Below are 23,562 nucleotides of genomic sequence, written 5' to 3'. Positions count from 1 at the left end.
AATGCAAATGAGAAGCAGACTTGAATAATAAGTGAAGGTTTTCTGGACACCTTCCAGTCTGCCCTGCCAACATTTCATAAAGACATTTTATTTTCTCCAACACAGCTTCTCCTCTCAGTCCTTTAAGAAAATACTATGTTTGCCTCACTCCCAAGAGAAAGTGTAGAGAGAGATTCACCTGGAGACACATCGGATGTGATGTGGATTTATCTATGTTTCATCAATTCTTAGGCTCTGGGTAATGGGGAAAAAATAGGAGAAGCTGAACAGATCTATGCGAACAAGACCCGTGAAAGAGAAACGGGGAAAATGTTGGTGTGGGGTGAGAGATGGAAGGTCTCTAAAGAAGCTGATGCTTCTCAGAGTATTCAAAAAGTGAAACCTATCACTTCCCGTTTGCTCTCAGAATCCAGTGCTGATTAGTTTGACAGTTAGCCATTTTTGAGTTAGAGCGAATTATTCCAACCATCCCTGAATATTCCAAAAATCATTGAATAAATTATGCTGTGCAAAATGCTGCTTTTCAGACTTTTATTTGAAATATCCCTAATGTCAATGGAAAGAGAAGTTTTATCCCTGGGCCTGAGGATAAAGCCCAAAGAAAACATTTGTTACCTTTAAAATGTGTTAGGTTAAACCATATTCAGTTGCCATTTTTATAGGTCAAAAATGGTTGAATATTGGCAATTGCATAAAGTCCAACATAAGAATTTTACTTTCTATTTACAACATACATGTATTTATTTTCATCTGAAGATAGAATTTTAAGCTCCTTATCTTTGAGTAGAATGTGTGGACCAGGAAAATATGTCATGTTCAGCTGGTGATTTGAGTACCCTCTGGCAGTTTGAAGGTGGGAGAAAAGCAGCAAACTTCTCAGAGACACCAAGCTAGGCAACTTAAGAACCACCAGGGAGGGGCTGGCTTGATTCAAAATCAAGCTTGATGGTGGGGTTTGCAGGATGGTAAGAGATCTGGGTATAAGAATGAGCAGAATAAAGTCCCTCTAAATACTCTGATCCCCTAGTTATTTTAGTCTTGTCACCTCCATAGCACTGAGCGCCCTGTGTCAACCATTCCTAGGAAAATTTAGAGATGCCCCATCTGGAGTTTTTGGAGACAAAGGGTATACTCATAGCAGCCAGGAACATCTATTTTGTCTGATTGCTTCTGTGTGTATGTGAATGTAAGTGTGGCAGGGTAATTTCCGAGGGTGGAAATTGGATCATGATTTACTGGAATAATGAAAGCAAAGGATAGAAAGCAAAGGATTAGAAATCAACACTAACTCTGGACACTAGCTCTATGTACTTTGCAAGATGCCAGAAACTTTCCATCTTTCCTGTATAATTTTTCTTAGCTAATAACTGTTCCCTATTCTTTTTTGGTAGTAAAACATTTAAAGTCAGAGCTCTGGTGGCTTGTCCAAGGGGTAGAGTGGGAAGTGGTGGGAACCTTTAGAAAGGGAGAGACAGTAGTTCTTTGAGGTCTAAGGCAATGAAGATGAAAAAGATCCTGGGTCTGAGGACTTACTGTGAGAAAAAAACATGTAGCAGGGGGAGGGTTCCTGAAAAACCCTATAAGGGCATGAATACTTCCAGATGCTCTGGTCATAAAAGTGAAAGGACATCCACAGGCACATGGATGTTGGTGGCTGTGTGGGTAAGAGCCTCTAGGACTAAGAAGTCAGACCTTTACAGGACAGAGCAGAGCATATGCTTATACAGACTCTTGGCTCCAACATCCACAGGTACCAATGTCCACAAAAGAATAGAGAAGGGCAGCCTCATGAAAGGAGAAAAAGACGATCTGAAACCCAGCTAGTAAGAGAAGAAATCAGTCACTGATTTCCTCTTAAAGATCCAAATTAATTCAGGAAGTGGGTTTCTCTGTTTCCCAGAGTCATCTGTCAAATTTTTCCACCCAAATCTTAAAGGAGGGGACCACATCAAGAAAATATTTTATCTATTCCAGAGTCAGTCCAAACATTAAGTATTCAAGTCCTTATTTTATTTCAGAATGAGTTCTTCTTGATCCTTGGGTAAAATTCGATACTTTTCCTTTAATACATTTTCTTGGTCACTACCAGGACTTTAGAAAGAGCTCTCATTTGATTTTTAAAAGATAATTAGCAAACTGGATATCTATACAAAAGTAATTTTTTTACCTCAGCAAAAGGGTGTAGTCAGCAGATAATTCACTCCTGTGGCTTTTCGTTAGCTAACTCTCCCTTAGGGCAATTTAGAGGTTAAGGCCCTTCTCATCCACTCTCTTAGCTGATGTTAGAATTATGGCAGCATTTCACCAGGCAAAGAAGAAAAAAACAAAAAAGCAAACAAGCAAACAAAAGACAACTCTCGCCAGAACTAATCTTTGTAATTAAGGTAGATTTCATTTATTGAGCGTCTCACATGTTATTCATTTTAGGTATATTATTTAATCCTCTCAACAACCCTATGAGTCAGAGCTCATTTCTATGTGAACAGGAAAAAAACAGGTTTGGGGATGTTAAGTAATTTCCCACAAATCACACAGTTAATAAATGGCAAAGTCGTCACAGTCTTTGTGACTCCTAAGTCCATTACGTTTCTGCTCTGGGCTTAGAGCATCCTTATTCTTTAATCTCACACGTAGGATTAAAAAATCTCAACCATCATTATGGCTCCGGGGATTAAGAACATTTAAGAGGAAATGCAAATACTTCATTTCCAAGGGCAATACAGGACCCCAAGGCTACAGTGGTTTTCATAATTTTTTAAATGCAAAAATAATCTTATCCAGAACCGACTTATAAGATAGAAACACATTGTGCTAATGTATATTTATATGGTAAATCCAAATATGTAGCATTTGCTTAGTATAAAGAAATGAGCTGTTTTTATAAATATTTGAAATTAGGAGCAAAGATGGCATTTTAATTTTTTATCAGCTTGACTATTAATGAAATGCTAAAGTTTTGCACACCCCCTAAAGCACCTTCTGAAATTATTACTTTCGAATATTTCCTTCTTCTCTTCAAAATGTACAATCTTCTCCTAAGAACCAGAAACTTGGAGAATGAGAAAGGAACTCTGCTCTTAAGAGCTCATATTTTAATCAAAAGAGAAATAGCATGATCACAAATAATGTAAGGATGAAAAGAGTCAATTGACGTACAAAATATTATGGGGGTTTGGAGCAGAAGTGCTATTCTGCCTGTGTGTGGGGGGTGGGGATCTTGGTAGACTTTGGAAAAGAGGTAGATTGTCAAGAGTGAAGGAAATAATACATCCTGTGATCAAGAGAATGGCTTTTAGATGGAGAGAAAGACATGATGATGGAGGAGGAAAAGGGCAGATGGTAGAGCTAAAGGATACTCTGAATTGTGCATGGGGGAGAGTTGTGATGTTATGACTAGACAGGAGAGTTGGCATCAGGTGGTAAAGTCTGTGAATGTCTTTCTGAGGAAGTGCAGCTTCTATGCTATAGGTAATGGAGGCCATCAAAAAGTTTTTGAGCTGGGAATCAAAGACAACCAAACTGTCCTTTTCATGAGATTAGTCTGACAGCAGGCTCTGGTGGAACATGGCTCGAAGGAGGGAGAGCCGATTGTCAAGGAGAACAATGAATATGCTCATCATGGCTCCAGTAAGAGGGGTCATTCTGGGGGAAGGATTCTTCATGATGAGGGCAGGAGACAAGGTCCAAAGCTATGGGGTGGGAGGAGTAAGGATACAGAGATGTCCTGAGGTGCTGGGTTGAATAGTGTTCCTCCCAAATTCACATCCGCCTGGCACCCATGATTGTGACCTTATTTGGAATAAGGTGTTTGCAGATCTAATTAAGTTAAGATGAGGTCATATTGGATTAGGTGGGGTCCTAAATCCAATGACTGTTGCCCTTACAAGGACAAGAGAGACTTGAAGACATGAAAAGACAGATACACAGAGGGAAGAAGGCCATGTAACAATGGAGGTAGAGATTAAAGTGATGTTATTTCATGCCAAGGAACACCAAGGATTATTGGCAACCATCAATAGCTAGGAAGAGGCAAGGAATGATCCCTCCCTAGAACTTTCAGAGAGCATAGCTCTGTGGACACCTTGAGTTTAGACTTCTAGCCCCTAGAACCATGAGAGAATAAATTTCTGTTGTTTTAAGCCATCAACTGTGTGGTAATTTGTTACAGCAGCTCTAGGAAACTAATCCACCTGGTAAATCTTAGAGCAAATGATGGTGATCACTGTCAGGGTCAAGGAGAGATTTATAAAAACTCAATATACTAACAAGGAGAAAGCACCTTTCTATGACAAATTCCATAGTGAGCCTTTGTCAGTAGCACAGAGATAAACAAGGTATTGCATCTAACTCAAGAACCTTACATATTAATTGATGGGAGATCATGAATAATCAATAAAAAGGGACTGTAATCATGGGAACAGATGAAGAAACTGACCCTCAGTGGAGAGAAGGGATATACTAAAATCCACAGTGCTATCAAGTGGCAGTAATGAGCTTGAACCCATCTCTTCTGCCTCCTAGTTTAGTTCTGAAGACAGGTTTTCACAGGAGAGAAAAGCAAAGAGGAGGAGCTTGGCAGAGTGGAGGAAAAGGCTTAGAAAAAGGAGGCTGGAGCTCTTCAAGAATCAGCCCCTGTTTTTTTTTTTTTTTCCTTTTAATTCTGTCCCAAAATGGAAACATGGTCATCTGCTCACAGATTCCCAATCCCCAGGCCCCAAACTCCCCTAGTGTCTGAGAGTCTTGTCCTATTTCTTTTAAATCTCCAAAGAATGACAACAATGACTTCATTGCTTTGACCATTTTAATCTCAGCTGCTAAAAGAATGAAACTTAGAATAAGTAGGTCACCACAAGTTCAGAACAAATGTGTCGAGTGTTTCAGAAGCTCTAGGCTTAGAGAAAAACTAGAAGTCTTGGCCAATGGAGATAACCACTACCTTGGGAAAGGCATTTGATATGTGTTCTCATCATACAGTAATATTACAAACTGTTCAGATTCGGGGGAAAAAACCACCATGCTGGTCATTTAAGTTCATCTGTCCTTCTTTTAGGAAGGACTAACATAGGAACCATTCCAGAAAGAAGAGATCTGGTTGACCAAGACATGTCTTAGAGTCTGGTGAAGGGACATCCCTACCGGTTTCTACACTTGTACAAATGCTGAAGATGGAAAAGCCTTCCCCTATGTATTTGGAGAATTGAAGTAGGACTTTGGTAGGTATTGTCTCACTTAATTCTCAAAGCGACCTTAGAGATCTCAGTCGCCCTTCTCATTTGAGAGATGTTAAAGCTGATCCCCCAGAAAGGGGAAATGACTTGCTAAAAGTAAATTAACACAAGAGGAAATGACATGAAAAACACTTGGAGACATGTTTGGCTTAATTAGTCACTAAAGAAATAGAAAACAAAGCAATCTAGTGACACTACTTCACATCTATCGAGTCACCAAAAATTCAATATTTTATATATTATTTTATTTTATCTCGATGATCAGGCAAGGAAAGAGGCACATTCATCCACTGAAGATATAGTAAATGTGTTAAACTGATAAGATTCTTTTCAAAGGCAATCTGCTAATTTAAACTGTGAGTCATAAAAATGGTCCTAACCTGTGACCCAGTAGTCTAATTCTTACATCCTAAAGATTTGTAATTTTTAAAAGACGAACATTATTTGTTCAAAGATTTTTAGAAGAGTGTGATTCAGAATTCGAGACCTCTAAGATCATGCTGTCTGAGCTCTTTCAAAAACATATGAGCAAATGGAGAACCACAGAGAAATGATTATCCAAGGTTCTGAGCCAGGGTTGGAATCTGAGATTTCTGTCCAAGAATCTTTCTGTTATGCTCTGAGGCATTTCAGTGAAAAGCTAGATACAACCCAGATCTCCCCAAATCAAAGAACTAGTTTAACATATTGTTAAGAGCCTGGCTTTCTGGGTTCAAATCGTGGCTCTACCAGTTACTGGCTAAGTGGTTTAGGGCAGGTACTTAATCTCTGTGTTCCATCAGCTAAACCAGTGCAGTAAGAGAATCCCTTATATATTCAACCATTGCTGCCCCACCAGGTTTATGCAGGCTCTGACTGACTCCGTGACTTTGTGCAGGCAAACGCCCTCGGAGTACCTAGCCTTAAGCCCTTAATGCCTCAAGAGGCATTATGCCAGCCTCTTATCACCTACCCTGAGGCTTCCCTGCTGATACTCAAGTGTGACATGTGCCAACCCCAAAGTGTGTGGCAATAAAAAGTTTCATGTGACAGATGGGAACTGGTGGATAAACAGCTCCTCCTTCCTCCCCCTGTATGACCGTCTGAGATGCAGTTTATGCAGCTTTTTGCAGGATGGTCTCATGGGAAGACCGTCCTGTTAGATGGAGCAATTGATCACACTCGATGGTAACCAGCTTGATAACCCACCTTCAAACGGACTCTCCCTGCTTCCTTACCTCATTTCACTTTTCCCTCACCCCTGCTTCCTTGGGATTGCACCCTGAATAAAGTAGTCTATCCTTGGCTTCAGGCTCTACTTTCTTTCGAAGCCAGGCTAAGATAGATGGTACCCACCTTGGAGGGTTAAACGGAAGAAACATTAAATGAGTAAAAATAGGTAAAGTGCTTAGAACCGTGCCTGACATCATAGTAATTACTTTGTAAGTATGAGCTATTTTTATCCACTGCATCACCGTGTAGCTCTGTAAAATGGCACATACTTAGATGGTGCCGCTATATGGAAAGATGTATGTGAGACAATGGTAAGCAAAAAACCGCACTAGAAAGAAAGCATCACATGGAATATAACTCTATAAAAATTATATATACCCCCTGATGGTGGAAGGGATGACATGGAGCTGGAATTGTGACTCTATAATGGGGAAGAGGTGCTGTGTTTCTGTTTCCCCAGAGGTGCTTATTTATCCAAAGTGGAGTTTAAATAAACAGAATGGACACAGTCTCTTGGAGACTCTGCACACACCTCTGCTCAGAAATTCAATCCAGTGCTTATAACTCTTCATAGTTGGAAAACCCTTCCATGCAGGTCTTCTCTTTTTTATACTGCAGTTTTAAGCCAATTTCCTATAATTCACTGTTTCTGAAGATTGGAAACCATGAGGCAGTTGCTGTGATGAAACAACTACCCGCGAACAGGGTTCTCTCTTTCTACTTTTCATAGGGCTGTGACACAGCAGGCTCCTGTCCCCGACTCAGGGACCAATCTCCTCGGTAGTGGGTTCCTCAGCAAGTCATCAGTTCAGCGAGAGACTGACTTCTCCCCTCTCTTCTCAGTCCCCTTGCAGTCTAGGCTAGGAAATGGTGATATGCAAATTATGAGGATTGAAGCCCTGAACTTGGCTTCTTTAGAATCTCATGCACATCACCCTTGTACAGAGAACAGGTTAATGTGAGCAGGGCATATGTTTCTGTGGGGATGGGGATTGGGGAGACTCATTCTATTCCCTTTCCCCATTTGTTTGTCTGGGAGCCCAGGTCTGTCTTTGGTCACATGACCCATCTTGGTTTAAACTCTCTAATGGTTTCCCAAGGCACTTAGAGTTAAACCCAACTTCTTGTCTCAGTTACAAAGCCCTTCCTCAACCTGCTTCTGTTACCTCTCAGTCCTTATTTTATACCCCTCTCCCTGGCCCACCCCTTCCTAGCTCTACCAGTCATTTTTTTGTTTCTTAAATGCACCAAGCTTGTCTTTACCTAAGGCTCTTCAGACTAAGAGCCCAGAATACTTTTTCCCTCTAGGTTCACCCATTCGATTTCCTCTTGTCATTCAGATCTCTCAAGAGAAGCATTCCCCTGCCATGTGGTCTAAGATACCTGAGTCATTCTTTTATGCATGGCCCAATTGCAGTTCTTTGGAGAATAGCCATCCAGTGTTGTTCTCGTGTTGTTATTCATTTACCATTTGGCATAAACCTCACAGGAGGGAGAACCATGTGTGTCCTGTTCTCCTGTTCTTCCTCAGGGCCTATAGTGGTGCCCAACACAGCGCACTCGACAAATACATAGCATGAATGTGTAATACGTAGTAAGTGTGTTTGGCAGGAATTTCCAGGTGGTTCAGGCAGAGGAAAAGCTGTAAATGACAGCCTTTCTTCTCTCTCTTGACTTGGAAAGTAGGCCAGGTACATTGCTTTTCTACCCCTTTGTACACCAAAAAATATGTTATTAACATCTTCCAGGCGGCAAAGAAAAGGAGGGCACCAAGGCTGATCCACCTGTGCCTTGCAGTTTGTTGGCTCAGAATAGGAACTGGCTGAAGAATCACACACAGCTCCAGATTTAAAGAAAGACTTACTATAAAGCTATAGGAATGAAGACAGTGTGGCCTAGACTGGTGATAGGATAGGCACATTGATCAATGGAACAGAACAGAGAGCCCAGAAACACCCATACAAATATGGCCAATTGATTTTGGCAAAGTTCCAAAGGCAATTCAGTGAAGAAAGAATGGTCTTTTCCACAAACGATGATGGAAGAATTGGACGTCCATAAGCAGAAACATGAACTTTGCCCTAAACCTCATACCTTATACAAAAGAAAACTCAAAACAAATTGTAGAGCTAAATGTAAAACATGTAACTATAAAACCTTTAGAAGAAGTCAGGATATTTTTTTTTGACTGGAGTTAGGTAGAGTCCTTTTTATTGTGGTTAAAAATAACACAAATGTATCTTACATTTCTGGAGGTCGAAATCTGGGTTTCACTGGGCTGAAATCAAGGTGTCAGCAGGGTTGCAGTGCTTCTGGAAGCTCTAGGGAAGAGACTGTTTCCATGCCTTTTCCAACTTCTAAAAGATTCCTTGGCTTGTGACCCCCTTACTCCATCCTCAAAGCCAGCACTGTAGCATCTTCCAATCTCTCTCTCTCTTTCTCTCTACCCCTGCCCCTTCAGTCAGAGAGTTCATTTGTCAACATGACACCAAACGCATGATCCATAAAAAAAATCGATACATAAATAAATTGGACTTCATCAAAATAAAAAACTCATACTTTGTGAAAGACACTATTAAGATAATGAAAGAAAAGTGAATGAACGAAAATATTTGTAAATCTTATCCCTGACAAAATACTTTTATAGACTAGGAAAGAACTCTTAAAACTCAAGTGTAAGAAAACAAACAATTTAATTTTAAAAATGGGCAACTTGAACAAACGCTTTGCTAGAGAGGAAATATGGATGACAAACAAGCATATAAAGGGATGCAATAGGAAAATGAAATCGTCATGAGATTACCATTGCACACCTATTAGAATGGCTAAAATTTTTTTTTAAATTTACAAAAACAACTAGCACTACCAAGTCTTGATGACGATGTAGAAAAACTGGAACTCGCTTGCATTGTTGGAGAGAAGGCAAAAATGATACAGCCATTCTGGACAATAGTTTGACAGTTTCTTATAAGATTAAGCTTATCATATAACTCAACAACCCCACTCCTAGGTGTTTACCCTAAGGAGATGAAAACTTAGGTTCATACAAAAACCTGTACATAAATGTTTATAACAACTCTATTCATAACCACCTCAAACTGAAAATAATCTGAATTTCTTGCAACAGAAGAGTGGATAAACAAATGCAGTTTATCCATACAATGGAAAATTACTCAGCGGTAAAAAGAAACAGACAGGGAAGCAACAACATGGATAAAGCTCAAAGGCATTATACTGAGTGAAAGATGCCCATTTGAAAGTTTCTAGGCTGCATGATTCAATTTATATCACATTCTCAAAAAGATAAGCCTGGGGCTTCCTTGGTGGGGCAGTGGTTGAGAATCTGTCTGCCAATGCAGGGGACATGGGTTCAAGCCCTGGTCTGGGAAGATCCCACATGCCGTGGAGCAACTAGGCCCGCGAGCCACAACTACTGAGCCTGCGCGTCTGGAGCCTGGGCTCCGCAACAAGAGAGGCCGCGATAGTGAGAGGCCTGAGCACCGTGACAAAGAGTGGCCCTCACTTGCCGCAACTAGAGAAAGCCCTCGCACAGAAACGAAGACCCAACACAGCCATAAATAAATAAATAAATAAATAAGAGGAATTCCCTTAAAAAAAAAAAAAAAAAAAGACAAGCCTATAGTGACAGAGACCAAATCAGTTAAGTGCAGAGGTCAGCGTGGGAGGAGGGTGTGGCTTCGAACATGAGGGAGTTTTTCAGGGCAATGGAACAGTTCTGTATACTAATTGTGGTAGTGGTTATATGAATCTATGCATGTGTTAGAATTCATGGAACTGTACACCAAGAAGGTTAATTTCATTATATGTCAGTTAAAAAAATTAAATTAAGAAAAATGTGAACTGATACTGAGACCTTGAATCCAGATTCCATTGCTTTCTGGGTGTGCTATATTGGACCAGGTACTTTCTTTAAACCCCAGTTTTCTCATTACCTCAAACACATATATGAGTATCCACGTTTCATAGGGGTGTTTGGTGAACTGAATGAGGCAATGCATATAAAGTTGTGTGTGCAGTGGCCCTATAGTGAGCACACAATAAACATTAGCTGTTAATATAGCGTCCCAATTTTCAGGAAAAAAAATCTTTAGAGGAGGTTGCACAGCATGGTAAAAAGAACATGAGCTTTGTGGACAGTCAAGACTTAGCTTTGAAGTACTTATCATCTTGCACAAGTTAATCAACCTCTCTGAACTTCAGCTTCCTAATCCTAAAAACAGGTATAATAATATTCACTTTATAATATTGTGGTAAGCATAACAATTAATATATGTAGAATATCTGGAACTTAGCTGGTGCTCAATAAATGATAGCTGTAATTATGATTTAGAGTGTTTCAATAAGTAAAACATAATGTCCCCTGACAGTGAAAAATTATGCTTACAAATGGATAATCTGCAATGATTAATTATGCAACCAAAGAAAGAGCTGACATTATGCAAATGTTCTAGTTTGTACTGGACTGGCCATTCATACATATTTTCCTATTCATAGCCAAAATATTAATTGGTTGAAATGAACACTGTTGCATTCTAATGAGCTCTTAAAAGGGCAAAAAGATTTTTCTAGCACAATGCAGAATAGATTTTGTGATAGTTTGTATTTTTCCATTTTGTTATTTTATTTTGCAAATGGAGTCCACAGTTCTATAAAGTGACCTTCATTTTATAATACTTTCCAACTCTTATCTCACGGGTGTGTCTCAAAGTAAAGCAGGATCCAAAGGAAACTAGAGTCAGCTAGAGGGGCCTAGTGGCCTTTATGGGCTAGGTGTCCAGAGACAAGCTGAAACCCTTCTGGATTGATAATTTTCTAGGTTGCTCTCACAGTCATTATTACTGTTGGCATCACTGTCGTATCATCAACATCACCCGCCAGGCTCAGGTTATTAAAAAATCACTCTTTGGTTCTATAGCACCTCCAATCTTCCTGAATATTATTTGTCTTATTATTTTTTTTAACTTTCTTCCTTTGTTCATTGATCCATGAAAAGGGAAACTGTTGCTTTAAGGAGATAACTCCTGTACAAAGAAATGATGTCACTCTGTCAGCCAGGAGTATAAAAACACACCTTGAGCCAAAGACATTTCTCATGTTAGATTATTTTTCAATGTTAATAAAAATGTTCTGAAATGGGTGATATTGTTTTATTGTTGCTTATGACATTATGGAGGTTACTGATGGGAAAGGAAGAACAGAGTACTCGAAGCACAAAGCTGGAAAGGATCTTAGAAATTCTAGCCTAGTATCTTTATTCCATCCATGGGGAAAACGGAACTCTAGAGAAGAGCATCGTAGGCACATGTGACCTACAAGTGACAGGCTGAGTCAGGATGGGAACTCAGGTGTCCTGCCCACAGGATGGGCTAGTGGGCTGTATCATCACCTCTCCAACAACAGCCCTCCCTGTTTTCCTTTCTATTCTTTAACCCTAGTTTTGTAGAATTTACTTAATTTATAGTCGCTGGTTCATAGAATACTATCTATCATCATTAGTCCATGCAAAGACTCTCTCTTGTTTTTTTATGTTTTCTCCTTCATTCACAGCTGTCATTTCTAGTCCTTTTTCTCCCTTAGATGCTCATTCTACTGTATTTGATATTTTCTTAGCTATGCAAATACTGTATTATGTATGTATTTTACTTAATTATTTTGAGCTATAAATCTTCATTCAACATTATGCTTTTGGGCTATGTGGCTATATATTTATTTGGTTAAATAACTCTGACCATAGCCTAGTATTCCAGAGTATTAACTACATTTTACTTATCTATTCTCCTCTGTGGATTGTAGGTAACTTCTATTTTTGATACTGCAAGCAACTCAACAATTAACATCCTCTTATGTATCCCTTAGTGAACTCATGGGAGAAATTCTCTGGGTACACCCATTAGTGGGATCGTAGGGTCATAGGATACATCATTCTTAATTTGACTAAGCATTGCCAGATTCCTTTCCACAAGGCCATACGTTTTACACTAAAACCAGCAATTCCTGATTTTTCCCATCTCCTCAAATCCTTGTCAACATTTGGTAGTATCTTTCTTTCTTATTTTGCCATTTTGTTGGGTGTAAAGTGGAATTGCATTGCTATAGTTTGCATTCTTCTGATTATTAACATCTTTTCCTTTCATTCTTAAATGACCTACTTAAGGTCTTTCCTTTTTACCAATTACCGTTTCATATCCTCTGACTACTTTTCTATTTGTTTTTCTGTTTCTTTTTTTGTTGACTTGTAGGAGTTCCTTACATAGCCTAGATATTCATCCCTTGACTGTTACAGATGTCACAAATACATTCTTCCAGTCTGTCCTCAGTCTATTGTGTCTTTTACTGAGCTGAAATTCTTAATTTTGATGGAGTCAAACTCATCAACTTTTAGCTTTATGGTTTGTACTTTGGGATGTCCCTTTGGAAGACTTTCTTTACCTTTCACAAAAATATCCTACATATTCTTTTGGCAGCTTTATAGTTTTATCTTTAGCATTTAGGTCCTTAATCTACCTGAAGCCCATGTTTGAATATGGTATAAGGTAGGGCTACAGTTTTATATTTCTTCATATAATACTACTATTCCAGTTTTCCTACTGCCATCTAAGCAATCTGTTCTTTCACTTCCATTCCACTCCAGTCTCATTTGAAATGCTTTAGGATCTAAATATTTTCCACTAAATCCAGAAGATTTCCTGAACCATAGATACATTTGCTAAGTTCTGAGAAGAATAGTGCTCAACCTAATTAGATATTTTATTGGTAACTGAGGCCAAGATCCAGGAGTCAGGATGCAGAGTTTAAAATCTCCAGAGTCTATTAACAGCCTTGTAAGACTCAGCTTATTGCAATAATGGAGCCTGCAATTCAACAGGAAAGCACAACCTTTCATGACTACAGATAAGAGGACTAGACCTAATGGAACGTTATGAACTGTTTTGGAGGTGCTGGCCAATCTTGAATCCTATCTGGACATCAGCTGTCTCAATTAGGAAACGACTTTTATTTGATGTAGCAGACTGCCAAACAGAATTTTATGTGAGGAGTTTTTGAAGCTAAAGAAAATTTTAGAAAAACCACTGGTATAGATGGTCTCATGAGTTTCTCTAAATTTTCCTGATAGGGTACCACCTCTCCATTGAACTTTAGTTATCATCCATTATTAATATGAACTCCTCTTTAGTTTTATCTCTAAGTTGGCTATTCAGAACAATGGGTAAGAACCACTATAGTATCCTGTGCTTTGCATATTGAGGGTCAACAAATATTTGATGAGCAAAAGAAGGTTGATGATACCAGGTGAACGGAAAGGGTCATTTTCATTTTTTACTGTCAGTAAACCAAGGAGGAGAAGGGTAAAAAAAATTTTTTTAAGTGAATTGGTAATTTGTCTTTTTTCTTTACAAATTAAATAACACTGAGATTCTTTCTGAGAATGTTGCATTAAACGAACTCAATTTTATGAAGGTTAATGTTAGAAATGTTTCCCATGGCTACCCAGAGATGCTTGTCGTGCCAGGCTTCTTCACTTTACTTACATGTGTATCAAAATCACTTGAGTCAGGCCGGGATGCAGCTGTTTTTGGAACAGATGATGGTGTGTGTGTGTGTGTGTGTGTGTGTGTGTGTGTGTGTGTGTGTGATGTTTGGAGGAAAGGAGTTCTGTTTAACAGTTGTATGGTCATAGGAAGTTGGAAAGAAATTAAACTTCAACCCGAGCAGGGCACTGTCTCCCAGAGGGTAATGAGGAATGTTGTTGAGAAAATGTGGTTTCAGTTCGTGAAAAGCCTGCTGTAAACCCTTGGATTCCTGGAAACAAGTCAAGATTTATTCTTCAGCAAAATACCTTGGGATCTTGAATCCTCATCAAATTCTTAATGAAATCTGTAGCCAGCTGGGTAGCTTAGTAGAAGGGCCCAGTTCTGCCCTCAGACATCTGTGGAGAGAAGCCACCAAAGGCAGGAAAAGGAGCTCAATTCTTGGGATAAAAAGAAGGAAGGAAGACTTGTGCAGGAAGCCTTCTTCAGAGACTGTCAGAAGTCAAATTCTTGGACAGACTGTATCTCCAGCCACTGAGGACTATTTCCCTTGAAAGAGTTTGGCGGATGTTTGGCATCTCAGTTACTATGGTAGATGGAGAAATGGAACCAACCAGGAGGCACTGAACAGGCCAAGGGACCGTTCAGAGCCTGTAGTGAAGGCTCCGTAGGGAGATCTGAAACCAATGTGGCGAAAGATCAGTTAAATAATTCCTATCTACTGATTTGTATGAAATGTTTTGCTGAGGGTATGAAAAGGAGGGCTCCAGTTTCACCATCTCAGAGCCATTGGATCTGGAAGAGTTAAGCCTTCTTCTGAAGGGATATCCAGCTGTTACAGGAGCCTGAGGCAGGCATGATTCCTCTGCTTCCCATCCTTTACTCAAATCCAACAAATTATCTTCTGCCTGAAACGCCGCTTCAATGTGCTTAATCGTTCATTCATTTACTCAATGTGTATTGAACACCTACTATGCACCATGCACTGTGACAGGAGCTGGGGAATCGGTGGGGATATGGGCTGTGCCCTCAAGAGGCTCACATGGGTTATAGAGGCAGATAAAGAAACCTGCCATTGAAGGATTTCTACTCAACAGGGGAATAAATGACAGAGCAGGTGTGGAGGCAGTTTCATATACTGTTCATGTGCATCAAACTCTGGCAGCCTCAGTTCACGTCCCAGCTCTGCCATTTATTGTTGTGTCATTTGGAGCAAGTTACTTCACGTTGCTGTATCATAGTCTCCTCACCTGTAAAATGGGGGTGAAGCCAACCTCATAGATTTGTGTGTGGATTTAATGAGTTAACACATGTGACGTGTTTAGAACAGCACCTAGCATGTAGTATGGGCTCAGTCGAGGTTAGTAATGACTGTGCTTTAGGTATTAAGGGAGCACAGGAGAGGAGCATTAGCTCATCTCGGGAGCAGGTGGCAACCTACATTTATTCACAACATCGAGATGTATAGAAACAACTTTTCTTGTGGGTGAAACTTCTTGCAGAGATCCCAAACCTCTTTACCAGACCACAGTATGTTCTTCCATGAGATTGACCAGAAGCAGCCCTCAGAGAACTGAAAGGCCAAGGATGGTTTTGCTTTTGTTTTTGTTTCAGCTGTACCTCTGACCATTGCTCTCTTCTTCAGTTCTCAGCTGAGTCCAGCAGTTTCTGGGCAAGATGAGGAAGAAACAGAGACTGACACTTCCCCACCAAACCAAAGGGAAATGAGTGATTCACCCCAGCATCATGGAGTCTGAAAGGGGATTTCTCTTTTCATCTGAAGGAAATTGGGCAGGAAAAATAGGCTAAAAACTATTCCCCGATCTAGGCAGCCCTTGGAAAATAATTTATTCATTTCATATTTCTACGAACTTTATTCAATACTTACTGTATGCAGGAAACTGTGGGTTACAGGATAAGAGCCTGTATTTATCGATTGCCCTCCTGTGTGCCAAGCACTGTAGAAAGTACCTTATGTATCTAATCTAATGCTCACAACACATCCTCATGAGGTAGGTTCATTTTTATTTGCAGCAAGAAATTGAAACCTAAAGAGGTTAACTAATACCTTGTCCAAGGTTATACAGCAAGGTAGGAAAAGGCGCAGAGATTTGAATTTGGGCAGAATGAGCTGAACACCCAAATGCCTAACTGCTATGTTTCCCTGTCTCAACAAGACATAATCACAGTCCATGAGGAGCTCTCACTCTTGTGAAGGAGACAGATAATTAATATACAGTGTAATCTCTGCTCCATAAAGGTGTGAACGGAGCACTGTGGGAACTCCGAAGAGGGAATGAATTACTCTGCCTGGAGGAATCAGTTTCAGCTGCAATCAGCAAAGTGCTTAAGACCGTACAAAATTTCCAAAATATATGCAAAGCTGGAATGGTGAAAATCTGTCCCAGTGAAAGAAAAGCTTAAATTCTAAGATGATTAAAGACTATAAACAGACTAGGTGCTCAGCCTCTAAATGAGCAAGAATCAAACTTCAATTTTTAAGAGTCTATTATGCCGGGTATTGTATGCTTACTACTGGTTTGCTGTACCGCGCTTGACCTCGCCAAAAATCATGCACTTTAAGTCCCAGCTCAAATTCTGTCTCTTAGAAGGTAGTGACCATGATTTCTTTATCTTTATTCATTTTAGCATCCCCTATCCTACCCACTCCAGGGGTCTAGGTCACTGCTTGGCTTAAGATAGGAGTTCAAAAATATTCATGCTGAATCTTTCAGAAGTTGATTATTCTACCTGTGGTTAGACCAAAGCTTTTTTTTTTTCTTTCTCACCTTTCTCCCTTATCATTTCACACCTCATTTATATTTCTCAGATGCTGCAAGGAGGAAAACTCTAAAATTCATCCCTTTTAATATTTGGGAAAGAGTGCATCAAAATGAGAACCTAAGATAAATTCTAGTGGTAACTTTTGGGTTTTCTTTTATCCATTATCATAGATTATCTTCATCAATTATCATAGACGGATAAAAATTAGCTTAAACTTGGTGGGAAAAAAAGTTCCCATATTGTTTTAAGATCTGTCCTGAGGGTATGAAATGTTTCCCATGGCTATTAGTCGCGTCGAGCGGGGGCTACTCTTCGTTGCATTGCGCAGCCATTGCCCATCTTTTTGTTAGGTTGTCTTGTTGTTGTTGAGTTGTAAGAATTCTTTATGTATTCTTCATGTATTCAACACTTGTTATTTTCTGTTGTTCTTGTTGTTTTTGTAAATTATAGTCATCTTAGTGGGTATGAAATGGCATCTCTGACTCCCTGCTCGGGTCTGATTTTGTGAACAATGGGTACCAACTAGAACACATCCTTCTTCAACCCTCGGCAACAAAACTATCTGTTGAACTAGAGGGAGAAGAAGGAGAAAGGGGAAGAAGAAAGTGGCAAGGGATGAAGGTCGTGAAAAAGATTCTGTCCGTCTAAGCTCAAAAATAAATGGAGGATACAAGGATGTCCTGCAGAACGCTGCTGATAACGTTATAATGTATCAGCACTTCTGATGAAACCGAGTACACTGTGTCCCCACAGAGTCAGCGAGGATTTGAGGAAAAATATCAATCTTCAGTAGATTTCATCCTTTCAAGTTCAAGTCAGTGGGTATCATTATGTCTGCTCAATCACAAGTCCAGGTGTAGCTGAGGACTAGCTGTTACCTACCACACTGAAAGCACCAGATTTGTCAGTTACTTTGCTCAGGTGCCCAGTCATTGCAGAGCTGCTCCCAGTAACACAGACTTTGACTTTGATACACTTCAGACACACTTCCAGGACATCCAAAAGGCCTCTATTAATTCAGATCTCTCACTGTGCTCATAGCAGACCTCTGATACCCAAACACAGCCCTGCACCAACTGTCGTCAGACATTTTTCTTGGTTTTTCATAGTTTTATAATCATTTATGTCTTACGGTTAAGATAAGGTGTCAGCTTATCTCAGTATCTTGTAATAAGTTGTAAGTTTATTTTTAAACATTTTTACAGCATGTATTAAGAAGAAAGGAAACTAATTTTTTTTAATTTTTGGCTGCGTTGGATCTTTGTTGCTGCGTATAGACTTTCTCTAGTCGCGTCGAGCGGGGGCTACTCTTCGTTGCATTGAGCAGCCTTCTCATAACGGTGTCTTCTCTTGTTGTGGAGCACAGGCTCTAGGCGCGTGGGCTTCAGTAGTTGTGGCACGTGGGCTAAGTTGCCCTTCAGCATGTGGGATCTTCCCGGACCAAGGCTCGAACCCATGCCCCCTGCATTGGCAGCCAGATTCTTAACCACTAAGCCACCAGGGAAGTCCCAAGAAAAGAAACTTTTTAGCCTGTGATTTAAAAAATCCAAATTTATTAATATACTTTTATTTATTTTTGTTTGAAAATATTTCTTACGGCTTTTTAGTGCCAGAATTTTTATTTCCAACAGCTCAGATCATAGCACCAGCTAACAAGCAATTTTGTTTAAAAAGAGGCATGCTTTTTTGTTTGAATGTTAGTTTTTTTAAACCAATAATTAAATAGGGCCTCATAAAAATGTAGTTGAGATTTAAGAATGAGGGCCCCAGATATTGTTTCAATCGAGATGAAATTTATATAATTTAAAATTAACCATTTTAAAGGGAACACTTCGTTGGCATTTAGTACATTCACATTGTTGTGAGACCATCACCCCCAAATGAAACTGTGTACACACTGAGGTCTTACTCCGCATCCTCTCCTCGTCCCAGCTCCTGGCAACCACCAATATGTTTCTTGTCTCTGGATTTACCTACCCTGGATATTTCATATAAATAGAATCACACAATATGTAACCATTTGTGTCTTGCTTCTTCCACTTAGCATAATGTTTTTTAGGTTCATTCACATTGTAGCATGTTCCAGTGTGCTTCATTTCTTTTTATGGCTGAATAATATTCCATTGGCGTATATACCACAATCTGTTTATCCATTTATCTGTTGCTAGACATCTGGGTTGTTTACACCTTTTAGCTATTGTAAATAGTACTGCTATGAATATGCATGCATTTGTTTGAGCATCTGTTTTCAGTTCTTTTGGATATATACCTAGGAATGGAATTGCTGGATCATAAGGCAATTCTATATTTACTTTTTGAGGAACTGTCAAACTGTTTGCTATAGCAGCTACGCCATTTGACATTCCCACCTGCAGTGTATGAGGTTTCCAATTGCTTTGCATCTTCACCAACACTTGTTATTTTCTGTTGTTGTTGTTGTTGTTTTTGTAAATTATAGTCATCTTAGTGGGTATGAAATGACATCTCATTGTGGTTTTGATTTGTAATTCATTTGACTAAAAATGTTACAAACATTTTCATGTGCTTATTGACTGTTTGTATATCTTCTTTTGAGAAATGTCTTTTTAAATCCCCTTTGTCCATATTTTTGTTGGGTTGTCTTGTTGTTGTTGAGTTGTAAGAATTCTTTATGTATTCTGGATACTAGACCCTTATCAGATATATGATTTGTAAATATCTTATCCTGTCCTGTGTCTCTTCATTGTCTTGACAATGTCCTTTGATGCAAAAAAGTTTTTAATTTAAGAACTACAGTTTAAAAAATTTTTCTTTTGCTGCTTTTGGTGTCATATCTAAGAATCCATTGCCAAGTCCAAGGTCCTGAAGACGTTCCCCTATGTTTTCTTCTAAGAGTTTTATGGGTTTAGCTCTTATATGTAGGTTGTCAATCCATTTTTAGTTAATTTTTGTAGTTGGTGTGAGGTAGGGGTTCCAACTTTATTCTTTTGCATGTGGATATCTCACCACAGGGATTTGGTTTTGTGTACATATATATGCTATGGGAGAATTTTAAATGAGAGATTAATGAGTTTTATGGGGGTAGATAGAGACTGAGCAGGTCAGAACTAAAGTCTGGTTCTCACTGGTACGTAGGTAACAGGCCTTCCCTTGCCCTCCTCCCCATCCCTGCCAGCTGCTGATAAGATACCTGAGAGGGAACAAGTCTGTTCTGAGAGGACAGTTACGCTAGCTTGATAAGAGGAAAACAGTTAAAAGTAAGAAGGATGCGTCATTGAGATTGTCTTTCAAACTAGTGTTTTGGGCATGTATGTCAGAATTTTGGAAATTACTTAACAAAACAATAAATCAATAAACAAAAATTCAAAACAATAGACCTAAATACCAAATGCATCTCTGTTTGGTGGCCTATGATTGGAGAGTTGGATGAGAAGAGCGAAGAGGAAGGAAATCTGTGTCCTGCTTGTTGCTCCTTCTTGACCAGCATGAGCCATTTTCTTCCTCTGCCTGGGGGAAGGGAACATTTGGAGGCTTGGAGGAGCCTACTTTTATGCTATGATGGTGGCTATAATGAAATGGGGGAGTGTCTATGGAAAATCCAGGTTGCCAGATGACAAGAAGTGCATCAGGAACCGAAACTATAGCCAGGACCACTTGTGAGATGGAGCAAATACCACCATATGGGTGAAATGGCTGACCTGGCTCTTACTAGCATGTGTGAGTCACACCATGAGAACCAGAACGAGAGACTTAGAGCCTGCCCTCCAAGGATTTCACTGAGACAGGGAGTTACTGATATGCCTTTCAAAAATTCTGGTCATATAAAAGTAAGTTTTACAGTGACATCTTCATACTATAACTGTGGTGGAGATGGCCAACTGTCCTTCAGACATTTGTATTCTCCTCCATGGTATAGAGCTGTTGCTGAAAGCAGCTGCCCAGTAGAGGACTACATTTCCCAGCTCCCTTACCTTGAAATGGGGCCACGTGACTGGTTGTGGCCAGTGGAGTGTAAATGGAAGGGTAACCTCCCCTCCTCCAGGCTGTGGTGCTTAAGAAGCTGGTGCACCATCTCCATGCTCTCTTTCTTTCTGCCTCCATTGGATACAATTTCCTGGGCAATCCTGGAAGCCACATGTTGAATCTGGCAGAGCTCTGTTGGCCTAGGTGCCTGAATGACTTTGTGGACCACCCATGTTAGACTGTTACACAAGTGAGAAATAAATTTTTAGAAAGATTAAGCCATTTGTATTTCAGTTTGTTGGTTACTGAAGCTGGTGACACCCTAGAGCAGTGATTCTCAAACTTGGGGGTATATTGGAATCACCTGAGGGCTTATTAAGACACAGATTGTTGGGCCCCAGTCCAAAGTTTCTGATTCAGTAGTTCTAAGTAGGGGCCCAAGAATGTGCATTTCTAACAAGCTCCCAGGTGATGCTGCTGCTGCGGATTCACCATATTTTGACGATCACTGTGGGAATTAATGCAATAATACAGAAAGGAACTGTGTAGAGGATGTTTAACAATCTGATCTGAGGATTAACAACATTAAAACAAGCATTAATTTAACAAGTATTTGTTTAACTGCTTTTTGTGCCAGGCAATATGCTAAGTCCTGGGCACAGAGTGATCAACTCCTTGGAGAACTTACCATCTAGTGGAGGAGATATACACGAATCAGCACAGCTATAAGATAGTGGACCATAGGTACAATGAAGGGAAAGGGTAGGGAAATGTGAGACCAAATAACAGGGAACTTCATCCAGTTTGACATGGGGGGTTGCAATGCTCAGAAAGGCCTTCTTTAAGGAAGTGTCATTTAAGGCAAGATTTAATGTCTGTGAAGGTAGAGATTTTATTTTATTTTTACTTTTTAAGGAGGAGGGTGTGTCCCAAGGGAAGAGAATGCTTGAAGAAATCAAGAAACTGGAAGAAGCCCAGTCTATCTGGAACAGGGAAGTGAGGGGAAGAATGATAAGGAATGAAATTAGAGAGCTGGAGGGGAGCCAGATCAGGCATGGGATGGTAAGCCACACAAGGATTCTGACTTTCATTCCAAGAATAGTGTGAAATTATTTGACTGTTAAAGGAGGAGAAACAGAGTTCGCACTCAGAGATATTTTTATTCCCTTCTCCCCATTTTTCTATGTAGTCTTTCTTTAAATTAATAAAATTAGTCTTTTGTATTTTATGTGTTCTGCTAATATTTTTCCTTTGTCATTTGTTTTTGACCTTCTTACTGCTATTTTTCCACACTCAGAAATTTTAATTTTTACGTACTTAAGTTTGTCGCTCTTTTATAATTCTGGGTTTCATTTCATGCTTCAAAAGAACTTTCCCATCTCAAAATTATCTTTTCTATAAGTTCACCATGTTTTTTCCTAGTACTATATAAGGATATACAGTTTAAAAGCACAATGATATATAAAATTTCACCTCCGAAAAAGGCAAAGATCAAAACTTTTGATAATACATTGTATTAGTTGGGTGATGAAGGGCAGTAGACATTCCCATACTTTTGATTGAATTGTTAGCATTTGGTAGATTAACTGTGGGTGTATGGGCAGTGCACCAAGACAGATTTATGGTGTCCTGATCTGCCTCCCCTCTGCCTGCATCTGATCTTCAGCTACACCCGTGGGTAATTTCTTTCTCAATCCATTCACACAAGGGCAGTTTGGCTTGGGGGGCAGAGACAAACTGGGGGGGCAGTGGTCAAACACACAAGAAACCCCATTCAGATCCTTCTTTTGTAAATGATTCCACATGATAATTTATTAATGAACTCATAGGTTCTACTAATTTATTTATTTATTTTTATTTATTTATTTATTTATGGCTGCGTTGGGTGTTCGTTGCTGTGCATGGGCTTTCTCTAGTTGCGGAGAGCAGGGGTTACTCTTCATTGTGGTGCGCGGGCTTCTCATTGTGGTGGCTTCTCTTGTTGCAGAGCACGGGCTCTAGGCTCACGGGCTTCAGTAGTTGTGGCTCGTGAGCTTAGTTGCTCTGTGGCATGTGGGATCTTCCCGGACCAAGGCTCGAACCCGTGCCCCCTGCATTGGCAGGCAGATTCTTAACCACTGCGCCATCAGGGAAGCCCTAATCTATTAATAAAATTAGAGGTTCTAGCCATTGTTTTGGATACCTACAGGCAGTGGCCAAAAGAAGAAAGGCTCTCCTTCCTGACCTCCACCCAGGAAGGAGTGGGTCCCCTCCACCCAGTCAGGGGCATACCCTACCCTGTGAACCTACACCTCACAACCGGAGCTCAGCACATGTTGGGCTTTCTGATTGGCTGCGAGCCTTACTAGCCCATCCTGTGCAGAGATTGAGCCCCTGGTGATGGGAAGTATATGGAGCACTCTACAAGATGTTTCCATGAATTTTCCCAGGACTAAATCCTCGCCCTCTTAGTCTGCTTCTTCCGAATCAGAAGGGATTTGTGGCTTGGCATCCTTCCTCAGTCTTTTTTGATTTGTGGGAATGGGACAGAGTGAGAAGCTGCACCATTCTGTGCCAGAAACTTGCTTCTTTCCTTGGTTGTCATTTCCTGAATTAATGGCCTGGAGTTAAGTTTCCCTCCCTTGTTTCATGGCTGATCCTGAGCATTTTTCTGATAAACAAACAAACAAAAAAACTGTTAAAATGTGACTGGGGGACTTCCCTAGTGGTCCAGTGGTTAAGACTTTGCCTTCCAATGCAGGGGGTGCAGGTTCAATCCCTGGTCGGGGAGCTAAGATCAAATCGTAGCTATGTATATTAGACTCCAGCAATAATATGAGAAACTTAATCAACTTGGTTAGTTTTCC

The sequence above is a fragment of the Delphinus delphis genome, chromosome 4 (assembly GCF_949987515.2).
Source record: "Delphinus delphis chromosome 4, mDelDel1.2, whole genome shotgun sequence".
In the NCBI taxonomy this organism is placed as follows: domain Eukaryota; kingdom Metazoa; phylum Chordata; class Mammalia; order Artiodactyla; family Delphinidae; genus Delphinus; species Delphinus delphis.
This window is presented reverse-complemented; position numbering follows the sequence as displayed.